The sequence below is a fragment of the Bombyx mandarina genome, chromosome 10 (genome assembly GCF_030267445.1).
Source record: "Bombyx mandarina strain Sakado chromosome 10, ASM3026744v2".
In the NCBI taxonomy this organism is placed as follows: Eukaryota; Metazoa; Arthropoda; class Insecta; order Lepidoptera; family Bombycidae; genus Bombyx; species Bombyx mandarina.
This window is the reverse complement of record NC_143217.1, coordinates 154,370-179,127: the sequence shown is the minus strand read 5'-3', so window position 1 is coordinate 179,127 and position 24,758 is coordinate 154,370.

Genomic DNA, 24,758 nt, shown 5'->3' with positions numbered 1-24,758 from the left:
GTGCGATGGAGCCACGTGGAGCTGCAACCACCACCAGCTCGGCGCAGGTGAATGCCTGTGTCAGTGTGCGTGTAGAATGGCTCTGAGCGAGTCCGCCGGGAACCAGCGGCCCGGTGTCGGCGTGTGTCGGTGAGGTCACGGCACCGTTGCGGACCGGTCCCGGCGGTTGTTGCCCGAGGGAAGCCGCCGCTCTCGCCCCACTACTGTATAAACACGCTACTGTCTTCACTGCTCATAATCATTGTGTATTCATCAAATGTAATGTGTGTTCTATGAATGTTTGTTAACACTTAGCCTCTGTTGGACTAGAGCGGGTATTCAAGATGTGTAGATAAATGATTAAGATCTTGAATTTCGCCAAATTATATAATCGATTTATTACTATTTTATGTTCTCATTAATACGTAACGTGGTGTGGAATGTTCCTTTGAAAGCGAACAGCGTGAGTACAGAATATCTCAGAAAACACGAGTTTAAATTAAGCAGTAGTAATATTAGATTAGTTGTCGTGGTGTAGAGGACGAGACGCATGTGCCTGTGCCGGCGTCCCGCCCCGCAGCTGTTCAAAGAAATGCCTAGTCTAGCATGCGTTCGCGACTGACTTCCACAACGAACGTAAAACATTTGTGTCATAAAGTGTAAACCGAAATGCGTTCCGATTTGTAGGATGTGACAGGATCGTGACAGCTGTGATGCTGATGGCACAGGTGGGCAGCGGCTCCGGCGACTACATAAGACCGGCGGCCCGAGAGAGCGTCCTCACATCTTGTGCACGAATAAACGGCCATAAGCTTGTTTATGTGGTAGCAGTAAGAAACGGTGGAGCGAGTCTGAGTTTTGAAATAAAACTGAGTAATGGTGAAGATAATCGCAATAAAGTAAGATGTGTTGCAAATTACTTAAGATTTATGTATTGTTGTGTGATGATAACAATTAACTTCGTTGTCGCGTCAACATTTGTTGCATTATCGCGGCCACTCGCCTGCCGCTCCACGCGGACTACAGACATTACAGTGAGCTTAAAAAAACTTTAAGCCGACTTCAAATAAAAAATCGTTCTATCCAAAAGCTACGAGCTCGTTTTTTTCATCCATCAAATTATTTAAATATCATGATGTTGAGCGTGTTGACTGTAAGGAGCTTAAATGATACTGAAACTTAAGAGCGCTTTAATATATCGGGTAATAGTTTGCGGCAGCTGTATTAACGCACCAATCCTGTTGTTATCGTTGCCTGCTTTTACTCTGCTTTTTTGCCTGGTTGTTGTAAATATAAACTCGACCTTACTATAAAGTATCAAAATTTCATATATTCTGGTACAATTAACTAATTGTCTAATGAATATTAACAAACTTATTAAGCGTCCATATTACTAGAACTTACTTTTTCATTAAAAAAATATATCAATTAGAAGGGAACTTTTAAAAATGTGCATGTGTTGTGTCGGCGTCTACACCAGCGAAGCACCACCGCTCTGCAAAGCGCACCGCAAACTGTTCGCGTATTGTTTTGATTTCGCTGTTTGAACAGTATTAGGTAATGTAGGAACAATATTATACAAATCACACAAACCTGTCGTACGCACCAATAAAGTGCATATAAAAGGTCGATAACACTAAGCTTAGGGACACCAGTAACTCGTCAAACTCAGCAAAGAGTTCCACGTGCCACCTAACCTGAGCCCGCTGAGTTTCTCGCAGCATCTTCTATGCTGGTATGTTTAGAATGCTCAGAGAACGCCGCTGCCCCTCTCGGGTCGTCTCGTCCCCTTACGGGGGTGTGGGTCAGGCCTCGGGGCAACTCTGCCCGGGCTTTTTAGCCACTGCCCAATCTGTGGTGAGTCCATTAGTCGTACGTACATATGTATGTGGGCGCACAGAAGGAGGTGGTGCTGTTCTAGGCCGGCACCACACCGCCAGCAGCTGTTGTGTGTTTGTCGAAGCAGGTCATCTATCGGTAATCGGTAAAGCGATGTGTAATATTATGTAGATTCTTGCGATTAGTTTCACAAGTAGGCCGTCAGTTATGTAACATTAGTCAACAATTCAGTCGATATTGAACTCATTTCATCGATAATTTTGATTTTCATTAAAATTTCGCCACGGCGCCAGGCTGTGTTATTAGCAGGACGTCGGAGTCATAGCTGCGACATCGCATGACCACCACTCGCCTCTTGACTCAGTCTCTAGACGCATACGAAGAACGGCAATATAGTGGCTAATCGACATCAACCCCGCGAAAAGCACAGCGGTGCTCTTCAAAAGGGGTCGCCCTCCGAACACCACTTCGAGCATCCCACTCTTTAATAGGCGCGCAAACACCTCCGCCGTTAGCCCCATCACTCTCTTTGGCCAGCCCATACCGTGGGCCTCGAAAGTCAAATATCTAGGCGTCACCCTCGACAGAGGGATGACATTCCGTCCCCACATAAAAACGGTACGCGACCGCGCCGCGTTTATGCTAGGACGACTTTACCCAATGCTTTGTAGTCGAAGCAAACTGTCCCTCCGCAATAAGGTAACTCTCTACAAAACTTGTATACGCCCCGTCATGACGTATGCAAGCGTAGTGTTCGCTCACGCAGCCCGCACCCACTTGAAATCCCTTCAGGTTATTCAATCCCGATTCTACAGGATAGCCGTCGGAGCGCCATGGTTCCTGAGGAACGTGGATCGCCACGATGACCTGGAGCTCGACTCTTTTAGTAAGTATCTACAGTCGGCATCGCTGCGCCATTTTGAGAAAGCGGCACGACATGAGAACCCTCTCATCGTAGCCGCTGGAAACTACATACCCGACCCAGTAGACCGAATGGTAAACCGTCGACGTCGCCCAAAGCACGTCATTACGGATCCTCCTGATCCATTAACGGTGCTTTTAGGCACCACAAGCACCGGTCACCGTCCTCGTCGAACCCGTCGCTTGCGACGAAGGGCTCGACGAGCGAACTAACCCATAGACACAGCCCACTGAGTTTCTCGCCGGATCTTCTCAGTGGGTCGCGTTTCCGATCCGGTGGTAGACTCTGCGAAGCACTGTTCTTGCTAGGGTCAGTGTTAGCAACTCTCCGGTTGAGCCCCGCGAGCTCACCTACAAACGTTAGGGTGAAGCTGAAATAGCCTCTCAAGGCTATCAGCATAGGTAGGAGGAAAAAAAAAGAGCAGATGCTGCTGCATGCGAGACCATGCGCCAACTGTTACTTCTCATCATCGTCATCAAGTCTGCCTATAAAGGTAATAGGAATATTTTCTTCAATAAATAATCAGCCATGCGGTACAACTTTGAAGTGTCTTCGAAAACAATAAATATTAAAATGTAATTGAGACTAGTTGCCAAAACATTGAGTTATTAAATATCAGGGGTCAAGGAGTGGCGGTGAGGGTGTCCGAGCCGGGGGTGGGGGAGGGGGTGCCATTAAACTAATTAACAGTGCGGCGCGCCTCCGCCATTACCCACTGTTTATTGTGACAATTACACCGAAACTCGCGCCCGACCCCGCCTAGGATTAGAGATTACCATACTTACAATATATATTTGGTATTTTAGTTTCGACTCGATTAATGAAATCAAGTAAAATTTTTGTAATTGTGTGTCAAATAATTTGGCAGTCGGTGGCCACCAAATGGTTGTCTCAGGCATTTTAATAACAATAGAGATTACTGAAAGATTTAGAACTTATTTACATATTATTATGAGTTCCTTCGAGTAGTCGTAAAGTAAGAATGAAATGTTAACCTTGTTGGTTGTACAAGAAGTGCACCACGCTACTGTAACAGCGTCCTGTGTAACATTAGCAGTGGAGACCGCGGAGAGCTCCACACCGGCCGAGCTGTCACTTCATCTCGTTCATTGAACACGAAACGCAAAATAAAACTACGTCTAACCAATATTATAAGGATGCAGTTTTTCCGTCGAGCTGGCAACATTAGCCCTACCTTGCGCAATGTTTCACATGTCCACCTACCCTAACCCTGTTCCAATTAAATTTATTGTATCCGCATGTCTCCACTAATTAGATGTTACCGGTCGCTGACCATTACATATAGACGTATTTAACTATTATATATAGACTCATGTGCCAGATTCAGCTGCGGACGACTAGCCCAACATCGAACTAGTAAATAATAAAAGATTTAAGTTCTTGTTTTATTTAATTAAACAAGGATATTAGGTGACATTTTGGTCTTCAGTTTCTGTATCTATTTACTGCACTACTTAATTTAATAAACTCATTTAATTGAATATATTAGCTAATCAAGTGAAATTGGGTTTGAATAGATTCTCCTTGTGCTATAGCGCTTATACTGCTTATACTGCTGCTTATGGTAATCGGAAACAGAAGTATGGCGGCCATACAGCTTCAACGGACGGACGATGAGTCGGAGACAGAATCAGTGGAAAGTTCCAACGGGATCAGCTTCGTCGTAGTGAAATATAATTACAGTACAGTGCAGATGAGCGTGTGTGCAACAAGTGCGGGTCAGCCGATATCTGTAGCGCGGGTCACACGCCGCTGATTGCTCGTCCGCGCGTCCACTGATACGTTCTCCTCATTTACTTACAATTAATATAAAATGTGACAACGTTCCCTCACTTGACAATAAACAGTTTCTTGTTCTAATTACGTGTCGACATACGCGACCCATTTCGTGGGTACGGTCGGCCAGCAGTGCGAGCTGCGCTGGTGTGTGTGTGCGAGTGCGATAAGAGGTCGCGGAGTGATAACCCGGGCGAGGCCGCGAGTGCTCGGATACAGCGCCCCCCGCACCCCCGCACCCCCCGGCTCCTCCGCTGCAGGTCGATCGGTGCGGCGGTGCGGCGGACGACCCTCGACACGTGCTCGCCCTCGACGCCTGTTTGACACACGAGACCTCGTTATCGCACCGCAAATATTTCTGTCAATTATGTCGCCCGAAATACAATCCATTATTGTACGAATAAAAGTGACAGTTCTCCGCGACTAACGATCCCGCTGCATTTCAAACTGCAATGGATCACTCACGATCATGATCGGGCCAGTGCCCAGCTTGATACATTTCGTACAGCTTGTTACAGCAGTTAATATCCCACAAATAATTCATTAATTTATTTATTTTTGATATAAGCTGTTAATTGATGCCGATGATATAATACTCGTATACTATTATAATAAAAGTATAAAGACGTAAGGAGTGCGGCGTGGAGTGCCCGCACTGAGTGACGCAACTCGGCCCACGCCCGCCACACATGTACATAAATATGTTCCGTCAGTCCTATATCATATATTTGAAGGTTTTACTAAATCCCATGTGAATACGAGCCCACTCATTAATGTTTGAGGAGTGTCATCGACCTGTTCATAGTTCAATAGGTACAGAGTACACAAAACACAATTCGCGAAAATAATTACAGCACAGGGGCAATTAATAAATAGACACAAGAGAATTCAAGGGAAAAATCTAAGCTTTAATTGAAATATATCTCTCTCTCTTTCTACCAGTACCGATAGCTGATACCGCACAGCCTAGACTTTGAGGCCAAAGCTTCCTTTATTCTAAATGACAAATGAGTCTCATCTATACTATCTATACTAATATTATAAAGAGGAAAGATTTGTTTGTTTGTTTGTTTCGAATAGGCTCCGAAACTACTGGACCGATTTGAAAAATTCTTTTTCCATTAGAAGCCGACATTGTCCCTGATGAACATAGGCTACTTTTTTTTTTTTTTTCATGTGTGTTTTAATGTTTCCGAAGCGAAGCGAGGGCGGGTCGCTAGTTTTATTATAAAGTTATTGGAGGGTTGCGACAAAGGGAAGATCTTCCACCGAGCGCGTGAAATTACTCGGTAGACTGACGGTCTGGTGTTTTTATGAAGCAAGGATTGCCAGTGGCTCCATGGCTTTGCCAATTTCTCCAGGACAAGTGGGCGAGCACGGGCTCAGCTGGGAGGTGTCCGGATGTTATTGCTTGGAACTTGTTTATACCTATACAAGCTTATTTTGAAAATGTCGATAGCCAGCTTCAGGCTTCTGTCAAATATCGTGCGTTCTATGATGCTGTACCCGCTTTATGTTATACCATTTAATTTTATACATTTCAATTATTACATGTTTAACTTAATTAAAGAGCAAGATACATTGCTAGAGATACTACAACTACTAAGATACTAACAATTTACATTGTAGTATTTATCGACACAAGTAAGCAACTCACATCACGTATTCACAAACATGACAGGAGAGCCCGTAGCGAGGGTCGCAATGCGCATAGATGTTAGCGCGATAGGCTGGAAGGCGCATAGATGACCTTGACGGTGGAGTCTCACACACAAAAGCGAGTATCCGAATATCTATGTGAATAAATTTAAATAAAATACATAAATGTACGTACGTATTAATATTAATGGGTGAGCGGGTCAAGTTTCGTGTAACGAGTGTACGTACTGCTGCACACATACGAGTATGTACATACATACATGCCTAGGAGTACACACACGCGCCTGTAAACGTTGCTAATAGCATGAAGTCGAACATTGTTTGTCAGCGTAACCGCGGGTTAACTTATTTCGTGCGCAACGGTTCACGGTTGGCAGCCTGTTAGCTATGTAGTTGTAACATTGTTAATAACGTGGGCAATGATTCTTGAAGCCGTCAGCGCTTCGTCCAGTGTGAGCAATCATATTAAGAATGGAAGTTATTGGGCAAAATTTTAAGTGGAAACCTAAGCCCATGAGAACCGCCGAATGCTTCAAGCTACAATAGCTACGGGTAGGTCGGCGGTGCGGGGTGCCGGGTGCCGGCGCTACCACCACTCCAAATATCAGTTTCCACATTATGGTGTCTGTGTGTTCTGATGAGCGCTTACCATTAGTCGAGCTGCGGGATCGCTTCTTCATCTGTCATACAAACAATTGCGTCAAAATATTCGCCCTGTCGAGACCTGTCTAAGTCACAGCTAATTATTTCTATTCTAGTCAACTTATAGGAAGAAAATTCAAAATACAAAGGTAGTTTATTAGTCTGCAAGGAAATACAAAGTAGAGTGGAGGTAGTATTAGCATGATTAGCGCGTGTTTATAGAGGGCGCGGCGCGGCGGTCGCGTGCGGCGGCGCGCCCTCGAGGGGACGACCGGCAAAACGCATTTCGTTCAAATGATGACCTTTAATCTTTATTAATTTCCATGTTTCCAGCCCCGATCGAGCTTCGGAACTTCCCAATATTTATTGTGTAATTTATGTACAAAAACGTTGGGGATTTGTAGTGCTTTTAAAAAACAATAGGCAGTTAAGTTTTTTGATGTCACCCTGCCAATGCTTTTATTGTCAATTTAAATAGAACACGATGATATCAGCTGATGGTGTAACGGCGCCAGTGATGCAGCACCCGTCAGCAACTCGTGATTGGAATGTGATGTAATGGATAGTTCGGTCTCGTGTGCACGACGGCACGCTGCATTGTCTATGGGCTCCACGAGCAGCTGAACACAGTGGCGTGGTACATCTGGTCGGAAGGTGATGTCGGCAGTACCGGCGCGGCAGATGGTCCCGGGCAGGGCGCGCCACAGGTCGCCGCCCGCAGCCACAGGTGGGACCCGCCCTCGTCACACAGCGACACACTGCACACACACATATATAGTTTAAGCAGAAAAGTGGATGGCGTTCAATCCTGCCGAATGTATGTTCACTCTTTGAATCTTGACATCAGAGCTATAAGGTTGCATATTTTCAACATTGAACGTGAATGAAGGGTAGGTATTTTATAAAAGAAAAGCTTTGGGAACGGGCAAACGTCTACTGGTACTGACGCAATGTATTGTTTTTCTTCCATTAACGAAGACGCGAGGCAACTTGGCGTCGTTTGCAAAATCAAGCGCACACTAAAATTGATGTCAATGTAACTTCACTCAAGTATAAGATGCTTCAGGCAATAGACTCTCCACCACAGTCACTCCTCTCTGGCTAAGAGCGGTCTAGTGGCGAGCAGAGATTTTCCTCGGAGTGCTCGCCACAAAACGGATCGTAAAAGAATACGGAAAAAGCATGTGTCTCTTTTTTAATTACCCCTCTCAGAAGATTCAAGAGGACTCAAGATATGAGTGTGATCTGTGCCCCTCGGAACTACACAGGACCGCGGAGAACTATCAGTTTAATAACAAGACACAATTTATGCGCATTATCTATTATAATTTAATATGAACATAATTCAAAGTTTCAGATAAACCCTCGTAAATAAGTTTGATTGATGACTTCTACAAAGTAGACGAGAGATTGCAACGTATTTATATTTTGTATAGTAACGAATTTATTGATAGAACTATGAAAGTTAAAATTGAGTAAAATGTACTGATTCAAGCATTCTGAAAGTGGCGCTCCACCTTATGCATAGTAGGTAATCTTTACATAATAATATATTATAAGAGAGAATCAAATAGTCTCTGAGTAAAGACGGCTACTGAATTTGGTTACAGTTGAAAGTGACGTCACGTAGTGCGGCGTCGACCTCTCCCGCGTAGTAGGTACACTCGTACGATCATATAATAGAGTTGAGTTGTATCACACCGCACTCATCACTTTGCACGAGGCAATAATGTTGTTCAGGTGAGAACGGTACGGGTATTTGTGGTTTCGATGTACTGTGGGTAGTGCTTACCACCGAACGGGCATTGGTTTCACCTACACATTTACGCGAGTAACAGATTTTTTAAAGTTAGTTTCCACAATGTTACGTACCTACATCAATAGCACGACTTGCGAAACAGGTTTTTTGATTTGATCAAATCTACTTTAGTACCTACTTGTATGTACATACATCACGTCAATCTATAATTAACATTTCTAAAACATTATGATACATTTTTCAAAATAGCCCGGATCGCGATTATAATCGTCGCATTGTTCGCGACATTCAGAAGATATGAAGAGACCACTCACGAGGGAACCTAGAGTCCATCAGTGAGTATATGCAGTCGACACCAGTGCGCCATTCCGCGAAAGCGGCACGACACGAGAACCCTCTCATCCCGGCCGCCGTTGGCCCAAAACACGTCATTTTGGATCCTCCCGATCCACCAACGGTGTTTTTAGGTACCTCAAGCACCGGTCATCGTTCTCGTCGAACCCTTCGCTTGCGACGAAGGGCTCGGCGAGTAAATTAAGCCACAGATACAGTCCACTGAGTTCCTCGTGGGATCTTCTCAGTGGTGGATCCGGTGGTAGATTCTGCGATACGCGCCTCTTGCTAGGGCTAGTGTTAGCCAAAACGTCAGGCTTGAGCCCCATGAGCTGGCCCGTGAGGCTACTGGTTCGGTAAAACTAAAATAGCCCCTCGAGGTTACTAGAATAGGTAGGAAAAAAAAGAAAAAAACACGCGTAATGTGGTCTCCAGCCCAACAGAGCGTACACAAGAAACTGTTGAATAAATCGTACAGGTATTTGAAGAAATTCGGACACGCATTATAATTGTAGGTATGTAGTATGCATATTATGTTCTACTATGAGTATCTCCGTTGTAAATGTACTCGGGAGCTGTGGAGTGGCAAACAAACAAAAATATCTCGTAATAGACATCATGTCAATGTGCATGCCCCGCGGAACATGAGCTCGAAATCACAGTTGTATTGTATTGTAGGATGACGCCCTTCGAGCTGGAATGCACGATTGCTTTACAGATATGGACCAAGTTGTTGATACGGCGGCCTGCTTGACCTCGTATTGGGTACAACCTCCCATCATCGGCCCGTATTAAGCCGCGCTTTTGTACCAGCTGCCTTGTACGAACTTGTATTCAGAACAGGGAAATCTTTGATCCTTATAAACAGTTTTAATGTTACGTGACCGAAAGCCAAGAAAATTACTTCATAGATGCGAATGTCCCTGCGCCACAGCCATTTTACACATACGTCGATTGGCACATGAAATCTCTTCATGAAACACACAACCACCTCCAACTACGACTATCGGTAACAGGCCCACACATACGAAACTAGAATGAGCAGACAAGCAGATCCTCACACGAAAAGGTGGGGGCCGTTACACTTCCAAGCTTCATGGGGGCAGAAGTCTATTTGGTCCCTTCCATAGTATTTACTACTACCCCGGGAAGTTAAACTTAATAATAAGGATTCGGTAGCCTAAATGAACAAATACAAAATCATTGGCGCGTGATGTGAATAAGCCTCTTGCGAAGTCTGCGCGCCTGGTACCACGCGTCGTGCTGCTCGTGCTCTCAAAACGATAAAACTATGTTAATGTGTCGCTTATAAATAAGTATTTTGTTGTTGAAAATGTATTAGATTGAACTTGAAAGAGGGCACAATTTGAAAGTCAATCGATTGGAATTTTATTTGATGAAACGACCATGGGCTGTCAAAGTTACGAGAACATATTTGTGCTTCTAGAACATTCTGTGTCGCCACGGAGGATCTTGTGCCGACCGTTGGAAATGCGTCGTTAGTCTGGGTGAACCCGGGGTTCACTCCTTATCTGATCTGTACATCGCCTTAAAATTCACAGTTTTTGCAAAATAGGAACGGTAAGCCTGATCATGCCGCTTGCATGGCCTCCCATAGACATTGGCGGCGGGACAGCCACCTCTGCGTCTTCTTTTTTTTAGATACAATACACGCCCTCAGTGTCATTTGAAGAGCGACATTATTCGCTAGTATGGCACAGTAAGCAACGTTGGTCCGCGTGATGACGCGATGGCGTTCGCCGGCACATTATGCAGGCCCGGCCGGCGGGAGTCAGCACTGCTACACATTATGCGCTGCTCCCTGCATGGAAGATGGATTACCGTTTGTTATTCATGACCTCCTGTTTGTTCACGGTTCGTGACAAATGATGGACTTTTGATAGGAAGCTTATAATTTTGTTTTGTTCGGAGAACTGACTACCCCGCCCCTTATCTGCTCCGCAGTTGGCAGCTACGTGCTCCGGTTTGAGAGGAGGACAGCTGTTTATAATACTATTGAGACTTCGGGTCAAGTTGCCAGGCAACATTTACGTTGTGAGGTATGTGGGCTCCGGTAACCATTTCACACCAGGTGGGCCGTGAGCTGGGACATTTGTATGTGCAATAAAAGGACCACGACAACCTATAAGGTACTACATATCAGATCACTGAGATAATACAAGAAGGAGCGTGCCCGTGCGTGCGATCCTGCGACTGCTTCGTTGCGCCGCTGTCATCGGAAGTACTGTTCACAGTAATTATGACAGTGACGTAAGATAACTAAAAATGTAAAATTGTTTGAAAACAACAGATACTCAAATTATACTTAAAAGTTTTTTTTTTATTGCTTAGATGGGTGGACGAGCTCACAGCCCACCTGGTGTTAAGTGGTTACTGGAGCCCATAGACATCTACAACGTAACTGCGCCACCCATTCTGAGAAGTTCAATAGGAATGAACTATGAAATAAAAGTAAAGGTTTCTTTCCTTTTTAGGATTATATTTTAGGCCGGCTACGTTGTGTCGGGCTTAACAAGGCCTGCCCCCATCTGCGGACAGGCGCCCTGCAAACAGCCGATAACGACTATCGCTCCCATGAAATGCCCTTATCTATCGTCAGCGCTCACAAATGTACCAATATTTGTGCTTAATCATTATAATCGGAAAATAACGAAGTCTCCTATAGATAGAGACGCGACCTTTCCATCTAAACAACTGACTGTAAACCTTATGTTAATGAGATTTAGTGTTGAGTTTAGATTGCGATGAAGTAGCTGATAAGAGATGCCCCCTGACCGTGTGTCTTTGGTGATAAGGAAGAATTCTCTGGACGATATCGAGCTCGGGCCTCGTCTTGAATGTCGCAACAATCTTCTCGCGCTAATGTGTTTGTTTAATGTAATGGGAACCTAGATATGTTTACTAGAAATATCCTTAAAGACAAATGTAATAGGTATCTAATTTTAGTTGATTGTATATGGTAATCATCAGAGGGAACAAGAGTGATTCAAGGTCACAGGTACGAGACAATGGGAACGCTCCACTAAAGTTGAATAATCTGTACCCGATATTCATATTAAATCGTATTCATTTTAAGTGGTCATGGCCTAAAGGATAAGACGTCCGGTGCATTCGTATGTAGCGATGCACCGATGTTCGAATCCCGCAGGCGCGTACCAATTTTTTAAATGAAAAACGTACTTAACAAATGTTCACGATTGACTTCCACGGTGACGGAATAACATGGTGTAATAAAAACCAAACCCGCAATATTATAATTTGCGTAATTACTGGTGGTAGGATTTCTTGTGAGTCCGCACGGATAGCACCTCCCCGCCTATTTCTGCCGTGAAGCAGCAATGCGTTTTGGTTTGAAGGGTGGGGCAGCCGTTGTAACTATACTGAGACCTTAGAACTTATATCTCAAAGTGAGTGGCGCATTTACGTTGTAGATGTCTTGTTATTTTGATGTTTTATTATTAGGGAACATAATGAATTCCTGTTACGTTACTCATCGTTGCTCTCTTAAACGATTGTTTTGGCAGTCTAATGAGTGGATTCGACGATGAGATAAGCCAGTGAAGCTGCAAGTCCCAAAACTATTTCAGTGGTCGAGTTTTCAGCGATGTGTTGATGTAAATTATTAGTGAGGGTAGTGCGCGCGACGCCGCTCACATGTGTATTAGTAGATCTAAGTCTGCTGCAGGAAGGGTGTCTTTGTAGCTTGTTTGTTGTTACCGGGTAAAACGGCAGATCTCTACCGTTGTAATTAAGCCGACAATTATTAACAGTGTAACGAATAGTTTTTTTTTAAATTTTGGTAACAGATTAATTATTATAGCTTGTTATATACACAGACAAAAATGAACTCTTTCACACCACTCCGGGTGTCGTTTAGTAAGTCCCTTATATCAAGTCAATTTCTTCCAACGGCGGTGATCCCTGTTTGGGCGAGGAGTGATTCTCATATAGGCCACCTTTTTTTTTTTTTTTTTTTATTGCCCTTGTAGGCAGACGAGCATACGGCCCACCTGATGGTGAGTGGTTACCGTCGTTCATGGACTTTAGCAATGCCAGGGGCAGAGCCAAGCCGCTGCCTACCGCACCTATCCCGATGGCGCAGGTGCTTTATAGGAAATTCGGCTCGGGTCCAAAAAAACTCTTTTTACGTTCAAAATACAGGTATTTCTTTATACTTCCACACTTAAGATTTACGGGCCGATTTAAAAAAAAAGTATTTAAAGTTAAATCGTGTATAAGCTTAGCACAGTTTGTGAAGGCGGCGCGGGGCCGTGGGGCCGGGGACTACGTAGCACTTGACCAAACATTTATTGTGTCAGACATAATGTCATTATAATGATGAAAACGCGATCTTTATTCAATTGCTTTGTTAGTATAATTTCGTATTTTTTCATATTCCAGCTGAAGTAAGTGTAGTTCTTGGGCTATGTAGTTGTCGGCGGATGGAAGAACATAATTAGAAAGAACTTGAATCGTGCTAAGAGTCTCTTTTTCTTTTTCTTCACCTTATCCCACTAGGTGGAGTCAGCACAGCGAATTTTTCTATTCCATTCTCTTCTATCAGCCGTCATCTCAACACTCACTCCTCTCTCTCTCTCTCTTATAGTCATTCACATACTCCATCCATGTCTTCTTCGGTCGACCTATTAAACTACCATTTCCATACATCTCCTAGTCACATGCATCTTCACTTTACGCATCACATGTCCAAACGAGGCTAACCATCCATTCTTTAATTTGTCAATTACCGGGCTACTTGAAAATAGAAAGTGTGAACATTTCCTCTGAATCGTGTTAAGAGTAATTTCAAGAAATATTGTCCATTCCAAATTAACTTGCTCAGTGGAAGATCTTGCTGGTGGTGGTGGGTCGTGAGCGTGCGCGAAAGGGTACCACCGAGAAGCTGCAAGCTGCTCTGCACGCGTTTTACGCAAGAGCATCCGGGTGATGGAAGGCCGGCTATCCTCGACCCACGCTGGTTCTGACCCAGCGGGGTATTCCGTAGGATAGCTCACTCTAACCGGCGCCATCTAGGCGGGCTCCGGATAGCCTGCCGACCGAGAGGGCTGGTGGTCGTGGCGCCGACGACCGCCAGTCCGGCGTCCCGAGGGGGAGGGTGAAGGGAGAGATGTGCTCCGCACTAAACACTTCACTTTCCCCCCTTTGCCTTTTCATGAGTTCTGTCTCATGTGAGGTTTGGACGTTGGTTGTTGAGCGACAGGAGGTTTTAGTCGGTTCGACTCCGACATGCTCCGCCCGCCGTCCCCAGTGGAGGGCGGAAGTCCGGCGATTTCCTCATGACCAAAAAAAAAAAAAAAAACCACCGAGAAGCAGACATGCTTCCCGGTTTGAAGGGTGAGACAGCCGTCATACTATACAGTTGCAACGTAGACCTCCTGTCTTAGGGTGGGTAGCGGTGTTCACGTGGCGATGTCTATGGGCCGGTATCGTTTCCGGCAATTGTTCAACACTAGGTGGGCCGCGAGCTCGTTCAATTAATTAAGCACAAAACATTTTTGCTTTACTCACAGAGACGATAACGAGATTTTACGTGGAATCTGTCGTTTGACTATTCGAGATCGAGTGGAGTGGAATTACATTCAGTATGCACTTGGTGATCACTAGTTTAAAAAAAACCGGCACTATTTACTGTCAGCTTTTCAACTTGATATCTTACTATTTCAATAAATTTGATGTTCCAGTGACTGCTATTACGTGAAAGTTACTCCTAAAAACAGGCTCAGAGCAACGTGCCCATCACTGCTAATAAAAAAGATTCATTTTTCCAACTAGCCTAGTCAATACCCCAACGCATACTCACTAGCATGAGCTCTGCGATGAAGTCTACATCCAAGCTTGAATTGTATTATAATATCGGGTGCCCCACCGACTCTTCACCGACAGATACAACTTAAAGCACAACCAATAAAATATTGGAACATTGATCCAAAAAAACAGGTAGTTACATGAACTCATTTCTCTGCCGTGGTAATGTTTGCATATAGTGACAGTAGACAGGTGTATATACATACATATATACGTACGTAGGCAGGATCGAACAAGTATTGCCGGTTGCGGCTCTTTAAACGCGCGCACACGCTATCAGCTTCTGTCTGCGGATAATTGATGATATTATAATTAAATCCTGCAGAAATGTTGATGGTTTTTTATTGCCTCAATCGGAGAGACGAGCTCACGACCAGTCTAAGGATATAGTTGGTCGATGAGCCGCGTTGCTCACAGCTCTTACTCTTATATTGATCAGGGAAGCCTTCATTGTGCTTGGATCAATGTACATTTAGCAGGATATTAGGCGTGAGCTCGTCCACCCATCTAAGCAATCAAAAATAAAATAAAATAAAAAATATGAAAAAATATCAATCTTCTATGAATACTATTGTTAGAAATAAATTTAAAAAGAAACATTTTTTTTAGCTTTCACAAAAATCAGCGGTCAGGCAGTCCACACCTCCTCACTAAAAGTAAGCTGAGCCACTTGTCATGCAGCTATAGCCATGTAGGGGTAGTTTCTCCACAAGCGTACGAGAACGAAAAAGAAGAAAGTAGTTTGCGGAGACAACTGCCCAATATACCTACCATGCTACTGTGTGTAAACTGTAGCCAAGATAGTTTATAAGCTTTCTTGGACCTCCGAATGGTCTGTTTATTGTCACATTGCGAACCGGAATCAAGGGGAAGAAAGCATTCATCTCTGGCTAATTTAAAACTACGTTGTAATGTATAATTTTTATACGAGAGGTTAGTTCGAGACTAGTCGCGTCCACTTCTTAACTCTCATAGAAACTTGTGCGTGTGCACATGAGATGTGTTCTCGAACGCGACAGTCTGTTATGAATGTCACTTGTTCGTCGGTCAACGGTAACCCGGGCAATCATGACACTGTTCCTGAAAGCGAAGACTGGTGAAGCAGTTGACGACTCCTAACACGAGACGTACCATTAAAATTGTCACGGGGAACGCACTTTTCGAGCTTACTATGGTCTAGAGCAGTGATCGGCAACCTTGTCAACTAAAATAGCCCAATATAAATATAGATAATACACAATTGAAATTTTTTCAAAGAGCCATTTTTGTTAACATACTATATATATTTGTTATAGCCCTTCGTTTGAAAAATGTTTACTTGTCTCTAACAAAGAGCCGTAGTCTAGGAGTCAAAGAGCCACGGGCTGCTGACCGCTTGTCTAGGGTCTAGTATTATAAGGGACCCGTTTGATCATAGGACGCAGACACAATACGCCCTGAATGTAGATCTCATATGTAAACTAAGCGGTTCAAGGTCTTATTTCATATTTAATCAGCTTATTTTTCATCGCTTGATTGGTCTTGTGGTGACTGTGGGTACTCACGGAGTTCGGGTTGGATTCCATTGGATTGTTGTTCTTGTCTCTTACTATTCCCGTAGCTGCGAAGCAGAGACTAGAGAATGTCCTCAAGCCGTCACTGAGGGCCGCGCCCGAACGTGGGACAGTTAACATTGACACTTTTGTTATATTCTATTTTACTACGACACAAACAAGTTTAACTGTTTTTACCTAAAGTATATTATATTATTATACGTTTTGTGTCTGCTTCAACATAATATTTTACGTTAATTCTGTTCAGCTCTGTTTGTTGCGACGCAGTGTTCTGAATATTTTACATTAATCCAAAACTAGTTTTCGATTCACAACTGACAATACGAGCCAAGGAAAAAAAGCCGTATCCATAATACAGAATATTAACAATGTTGCGAAATATGTATAATTGAGTGGTGGTGCCAAAAATGATTTCTTGAACATACTGTTGATGAAAAATCCCTGCTTTGGTGGCGGAGGTTGAGTTGGTGATCATTATCATCAGATCATATCAAGTAGTTCGTTTGTTCACTTCCTTCAAACAATATGGTGACAACATTTCAAAAAAGCGGTCGAATGTGAACATGTATCGTGCGCGTGTGTCGTCACCATGTGTTGCGACAATATCCTAGTCTTATTGTCGCACGTTGACAGATGTGCTCAGCTCAGGACCTCATGGTGCGTGGTGATCCAAGTGGCGACGGAAGCTCACGTGCACTGCATGGTCAATATCGACATTACCACCATGAACAACATTATCATTATCGTGTTCCAATTTATTGTATAGAAATTATCCGTGTCCATATTAGGTATATTCCGTAGAGTAAGACATTTTCCTCGACAAAAAAGGTAGTTGTATGGAATACGAAATGCTTTAAGCTGTACAAAATTTGGTGTCGGTGTCATTGCCAATGACAGCTGAAACTGATATTATCAAATTTACGAAGTGTGGTGTAATTTGTCAAAGTAAAAAACTTAGCCAACCTATTTATAAAGCATAGCCCCAAATTATCTAAACTATCTGAATAGATCAACAAACAGCTCTTCCATTGATTTGTTTTACCAAAACACAGTGATTTGAGGTTAAAAAGTGAATGTTAACTTATTTGTAATTAAAGTAATAATTGGTTTTAAGCCCTACCTACGCCTGTTCAATGTAGCGGCTGGCCCGGAGGTTACGGGGAGAGAGACGTATGGACACGACGAAGGGTGTAAGTTCATAAATGATAAATTAGCTGGTCGAGACGCTAATTACGTAGAAGATGACCTTGAGACAAAGACCAACGAAACTACGGACGAGTGACGGGCAACGTGCAGGGGCACATCGGGAACTCACTTAGGCTCAGAGTCTGTGGTAAAAACTCACAAGTAATTGTGTTACAGGTAGCGGAGGAGCGGTCTATCTTAGCCCGTCTATTTTTGTGTTTAGACTAACTGAACTAAACTAAATCGTTTAATTAGTTAATTGCAACTGTCCTAATTAAATCACGTAGGTGTCGTTAAGCAAAAATAGTGTTTTTATAAATCAGTGTTCTGAGAATCATTCGTTGAGTGTCGATAAGCTGATAACAGCGCCCCCTTGACTTATGACATTTGACTTTAGATAATGTATTGAAAGAAATGTCCTACAAACAAACTTCAATGTTGACTTTTACTAAAATGTACCTACCATTTGAATTGAAATTTAATTATCTTAATAATGTTGATTGACGAGACGCCTCTATTTTCAAAAAGTATTTGAATTTAGCGGCTCAATGCCAGTAAATTTAAAATAACGTCCATACTAACAGCTACAGGATAGCCTTCTTTGTTAATTAATTAAATGCAAATAATATTGAAAAATCTTGAATGTTCAATTAACTAACAAACAGTTCCCACCAACATATACTCGAATGAAATTTATTAAAATTATGATGCTCTCTTTCAAATAAATACCATACTATGAAATCTTTTATCAAACAATGCCATCTATTAATTACCTTTTTAAACTATTTGAGAAATATTTGTTTCGTGACATATTTAAGTTCAATTTTGAAATCCAACATGTTAAAATCACGTTTGTCGTATTTCTATAAATACTTCATAGGTGGCGCTGATATCAATAATCTTGTGACTGCAAAGGAATACAAATAAGCGTTTTACCATTATTCTTGGCAGAGCTGTCGTGGTCATGTGGAATCCTTCTTTATTATACCTTGACAGCTGTTCTCCATAATTCGAGACAGAGGCTTGGCGCACGCACTCGTTAAGTAGAGTTTTCACTTGCCCAGTTCAGCGCATGGGGCTTCGTCCACGAGGTTTTTTACCGTTGACCCCACGGAATAGAATCTATTCCGTGGTTGACCCTACCCTGAACAACAAGTTTCTCGATACGAGCCCAAAATATCGAAGAATCCTGGACTTCACTCATAGAATCATGATTAATTAGCTGAATTCTATAACGTTTCTCGAAAAGTATATCAGCATTTTTTGTTCATCTTCGATCTTAAGCCTCCTTGCAAATGTTCATTCTCCCTGTTTTACACGCTTTATATTAGCTTTACTTGTATGTATGTTTGTATGATTGTAACTGACTCCTTTAGACGCGATTTTGACCCACTTTAAACGGCCAGATTTCATTCAAACTTGGTAGATTTATCGAGGACCGATGACAATACACTAATTTGATAAGATTATTCCATTATTCAATTTGGAAAATAAGGTTTTTGCCAATTTATATAAGTTGTATCTATAGTCGATTAGGCAGGAATTGATGTTAAGGTAGTTAATAGTTTTAAAAATATGCTTTTTAGAAAATTCAACTAAAAAATAGAAAATAAATTTTAATAAATTTAAATTGAAAATAGCGTAAAATATATTTTAATTTTAAAAAAAGCGTGGGGTGCATGGTGTTATTAGTTATATAGAATCGCGAGACATTTAGCGGACTGATGTATGGGTTGCATGGTTGTTCGGTTACGAGGGTCCCTGTACCTGCCCCTAGTGCTAGAACTGCCAGCGTCTAATGACAGGGAGCAGGCAGCGGCGACAACGATGAGGGGATTTTCATGACCCATTGCCTTATCGATGTAAGTTTTTATAGTACAACCCTGCAAACCGGACTGGCGCACACGTCCTTTTTTGTTAAGCTATTGCATAGCTTTTATCGCGAGCTTTGAGCGCGGTGACTGAATTAAGAAATTCCGTAACGAAAATAAAACCTAGCACCCCTCACTCCGCATATAATGTAGCTCGCGTTCAACAAATTCACACGTTGCGCTTGTGTAGCGTTTGGGAATAAGCGCGCGGCGTGACGTCGCACTGCATGCACATCATGAAAAGTCTGCCCATCTCTCTCTCGCGCGGTCTAGCTTGTGAGTGTAAAAGGGATAGTTAATGTTTTGCTTTTGTTATTATAAAAATAGCGTAGTCGTATTTTATTATTGTTTTAATATTAAATTATTATTTTCTAATTATAATTGCATAAGTTGATAAAAAATGCTATGCAATAGTTTAACCGCGGCAGTCCCCGAGTGCCACACGTGTTTTTTTTTATTGCTCAGATGGGTGGACGAGCTCACGGCCCACCTGGTGTTAAGTGGTCACCGGAGCCCCTAATAATCTACGACGTAAATGCCGCCACCCACCTTGAGATACGAGTTTTAAGGTCTCAGTATAGTAGGTACAGCGGTTGCCCCACATTTCAAACCGAAACGCATTGTTGCTTCACGGCAGAAATAGGAAGGACGGTGGTACTTCCCGTGCAGACTCACAAGACGTCCTAGCACCAAACATTTAATTTAACTAACCAACATTTAACTTTAAAAATACTAGCCCGGATGACGCACGGAGTTTCGGTATCTTTCACGTAATAACGTAACATTGGCCTTATATACCCTCCGTAAATGAGATGCATGTTAGCATATTCCTTCGTCTGCAGAGTAAGAATTCGGCATAGAGCCCACCGACTTAAAAAGCTCAACATTATTATTTTTTAAACAAAGTTGTTAGTCTGTAAATCACAGAATATGAATAGATACGTAGCATACAAAGCGGCATACTGACAAATATAATAAGTACATAAAGTGAATCATTGTTAATAACAAAATGTCGGCATCATGCGCACAATCTCTCACTTTTAAATTCATTAAGTACCATTACTATCCCTTTCTGACGGTCAAAGCATCATTTAAATATTACTCAAACAACTGCATATTTATTTCTTACACTTTTATTAGGACGACACAATAATGAAATAGGAACGGTAAAAGTTATTGCAGATGGATATGTGATAGCAATTTAAAATCTTGATGAAATCGATAATCTTTTGATAAAACTTGCCTGCTCGGCTTAGAGTATTATTTTAGGTTAGTTTAGAATATCGTTACCTTCTGGGATACCCTGTATACCTAGCCCGAGGCGAACCGGATCAATTTTTTTTGAGAATATGGAAATCATACAAAAATGTCATTTATCTAACTTTTATTGACAAAATTGAAATCAGCAACAATCGAGATGCGCTATAAGCTTTTTAAAACTTAAATTGTTCATACATTCATTAAATTATAGACTAAAAACTTGAAACCCAGAAATATCCGGATCGCATCAATTCTCGGGGCGAATGGGATCGTACATAACAAATAACCAAATCCAATCCTCTGATGGTAGATGAATGAATTTTTCAGAGCAGAAAATACAATGCAAATCTCTCTGTTTTGCAGATAACATTTGCTTTTTATTCCAAGCGTTCTTTTATTCTTCTTCTTCACCTTTTTCCGGGACTCCGGCTGAGATTTGTCGCGGGAGAGAGAGAGAATTCCTTCTACTCGATACCGAAACGACTTGTTCAACTGAACAACTGAACGAACTGTTACCCTACGAGGTCAATACTACGGGAACCTGGTAAGAGGCTTTGTGACGGGGTGGTTCCAGGAGCTCTTTTAAAAGAAGGTAGCTGTGACTGACACTGAGTTGAGTTGAGATAAGGACTTTTTGGCGGGAACACGACGAGTGAAGTTGTGTGATTTGTTTTATTTTGTCTATTTAGTGTTTCTTCAGGTTTAAATGTGTAATAATGGTGGTTTATTAACTGTTTGGTATCTGTGAAAGTGCACAAATGTGGAAAAATAAAACAAAGCTGCTGGACGTAACTTTTTGGGATCCTCCAAAAAGTCCATTGAAAAAATCTCAGTAAATAACCACCATTTTACTGAGATTATATTATGTCATCCCATATCATCTCATTTCATTTAATTTCATCCCAGTTGATTAATGTCTCAAATTAATCATCTTCATTTGATTTCATTTCGCTCCATACATTATTCATAAAATTAAGAATATGAATTAAAATAAGACATGGCTTAAAGGTCTTAGTTACCAGGTCATAAAACCCCTTAAAAAGAGTTGAGATAATTGGGAATAACGAAAACTCGAAGAACTAACAACCCTGCAGTATCAATATGCCAGTAGTGTTTTATCTTAATCTCTCGTTCCTTTTACGGTCGATCAGTGCGACTCGCTACGTTGTGTTGTATTTTAATTTAATAGACACATACAGCAATCGTCTGAATTAATAATAAGGGGTGGTATAGGTCATTCCTCACATGACCTATGTGATTACTACTACATTAATATGAGATAACAGTTTGTAAAAACTAAATAAAAGAGGAAGTCTAGCTAGAGTAGATACTAAACCCCAGCACATCTCGTTCGGGCATTTCGGCGCCCCATCCATCTACCGCACTGACTACGCGCAGACACCCGCTGACAATGTTACCAGCCCCCGCCCCGCCTAATTACCAATTAACCCTAATAGCTCAGATTCCTCATATAATTGATACTGGTGTGTTAGCTGTAAGGCTTCGACGGAATGCCACGATGACGTAAAGTCGGTGGCCGGAACGCTTACTTACACTTACAGTCTCCATGCTGTGTACTACAAAGTATGTATTATGAACGCCGTGTGTATTCTCTTAGTGTTTGTTTCACATAAATTTAATGTGAGGACATATGACCGCGGATAAATGCACGATGGGTTTCAGGACGGTCACAATGCAATTGAGATTACGACCTCAAGATGACAATGATGCTGTGGTGTCTGTGGACTACAGCCACATTTGGGTACCAGATGGGCTGTAACATCAACTGCTCTCCTATACTCGTAGTAACAATTTGCCGCGCGCACGTCTTGTAAGCATTTATTCGCTGGGCGCCCATCGGCAGCGCTAATTCGGATTACTTGGCTTGTCGGCGGCTCTTGACTTCACTCTTGATATTTTCGGGAAATTATAAATTGTTAACTTTTACTAATCTCATTGTTAGTTCTCATTTCTCAACCCATACATACATATGTAAATAAATACAAAATTTGTTTGTTATACATATTTGTTTATTTACGTTTTCTTAGGTAAGATTTTCTTTTTTTGACGGGTGTAACTTATTGTTACCTAAACGAAACACAAACAGAATGCAAAAGACAAAAATGCTGTCGCTGGTCATTGAGCGATGCTGTGTGCTGTGTGCACGTCACCGCCGTGGTGTTAAAGTGGCAACAAACCTATTCTACCTCCCTATTAACTCATCAGATAAAGATATCGCTAATGTTACTCAGGTTGAGAAACTGATTCCGAAGACACACAGTAAAGCGTTTCAATATACATATTATGTACAATTTCGATGCGTGCAAGTCCCTACCCGTCTGATATCCACACGACTACTAAAGTAAAATTAATTAATCTTATGTCACTTTCAGCCCTTTGTTATTAAAGTAGAAGCATTGGAAGAGGTATTGGAACTTAAATCAACAAATGAAAGTTCCTTGTCTGTTCTTGGAAAAAGATGTAGCAATTCTCGTTTTGTAGGGCTGCGTAGCTAAAAGGTAAATTTGTAATAGGTTTGTACGGCATAACAATGACAAGGCAGAGCTGCATCAGCCAGCACTCAATACGCGGACCCCGAACACACCGAGTTAGTCGACAGGGAGGGCGAGCGCAGAGCTTCCCTGCCGCCCTCGGACGCGTTACCCCCCATTACCACTGACGAAGTTAGAGACGAGATCCACAACCTCCAACCTAAGAAGGCACCCGGCTCCGACGTCATCCGCAACCGCCCGCTAAAACTTTTACCAGTCCAACTGATAGCAATGTTGACTACCCATTCTAAATGCCGCTATGACGCACTGCATCTTTCCCGCGGTGTGGAAAGAAGCGGACGTTATCGGTATACACAAGCCGGGCAAACCGAAAAACGAAACCGCTAGTTACCGTCCGATTAGTCTCCTCCCAGCGATAGGCAAAATTTACGAACGGCTCCTTCGGAAACGCCTCTGGAACTTCGTCACCGCGAATAAAATTCTTATAGACGAGCAGTTTGGATTCCGCGCTAAACACTCGTGCGTACAACAAGTGTTACTGGTGGTAGGACTTCTTGTAAGACCGCGCGGGTGGGTACCACCACCCTGCCTATTTCTGCCGTGAAGCAGTAATGCGTTTTGGTTTGACGGGTGGGGCAGCCGTTGTAACTAACTTGAGACCTTAGAACTTATATCTCAAGATGGGTGGCGCATTTACGTTGTGGATGTCTATGGGCTCCAGTAACCACTTAACACCAGGTGGGCTGTGAGCTCGTCCACACATCTAAGCAATATTTTTTTTTTATCTGATTAGAAGTACTGTAATCAAATTTCCAAAGATTGCCATAACCACTGATGCGGTAAAAGCGGTAGCCACTCGCTGTTTTGGTGGTTGATTGATATGCGTTAACATGTTTTTTTGCAGATTTGGAAGTGAATAGCCCTGACAAACATACATATACGTAAACATATACCGTAACCTTTTTAGACATTAATATCGGTGGATCCCAGCAGATCTATGGCAGATGTAATTGGTTTCCGTGGTCCGAGGCAGCGGGCGGAGTCGACTCCATTCCGACACTCGTCACCGAACTTCTCAGTTAATTTAACTCGGTCTTGTTTAAGTTATTTTAATTAAAGCCCGATCGGATCTCTTTTCCTAATCGAATTTGTTTTGGCGAATCGTGTCCAATGAAGTGTAGCACTGGAACATTATTTTAAATAGTATTGGTTATAATTGAAACACCATAGAATATTAAGGTCTTTCTGTCTACATGCTGTAAAATACGGGACGTAGGTACCACTATGGGTAAATCACGCCGAAACGTGGCTGTAGTATTAACACGTAAACCGCGTTAAAAATTTTAAAACAATTCTAGTTGTCAAAAAGTCGTAATTAGTTGTTTCATAAAAAACTTCTGTCAATCAATTCAATTAAGTGTTCGATGACAGCCTTGAATTTATACAATAAAAGTCACTTTTAGTTGTTCATTCAGTAAAAAGAGTCAAAACCAGACGGACAATATAAATTCGAAACAAAAACAATTCGTTCAACTCATTTCTAATAAAGAATGCTACAAACATACAACCATTTCAAAAAAAAACTTTTGCACATTGCAA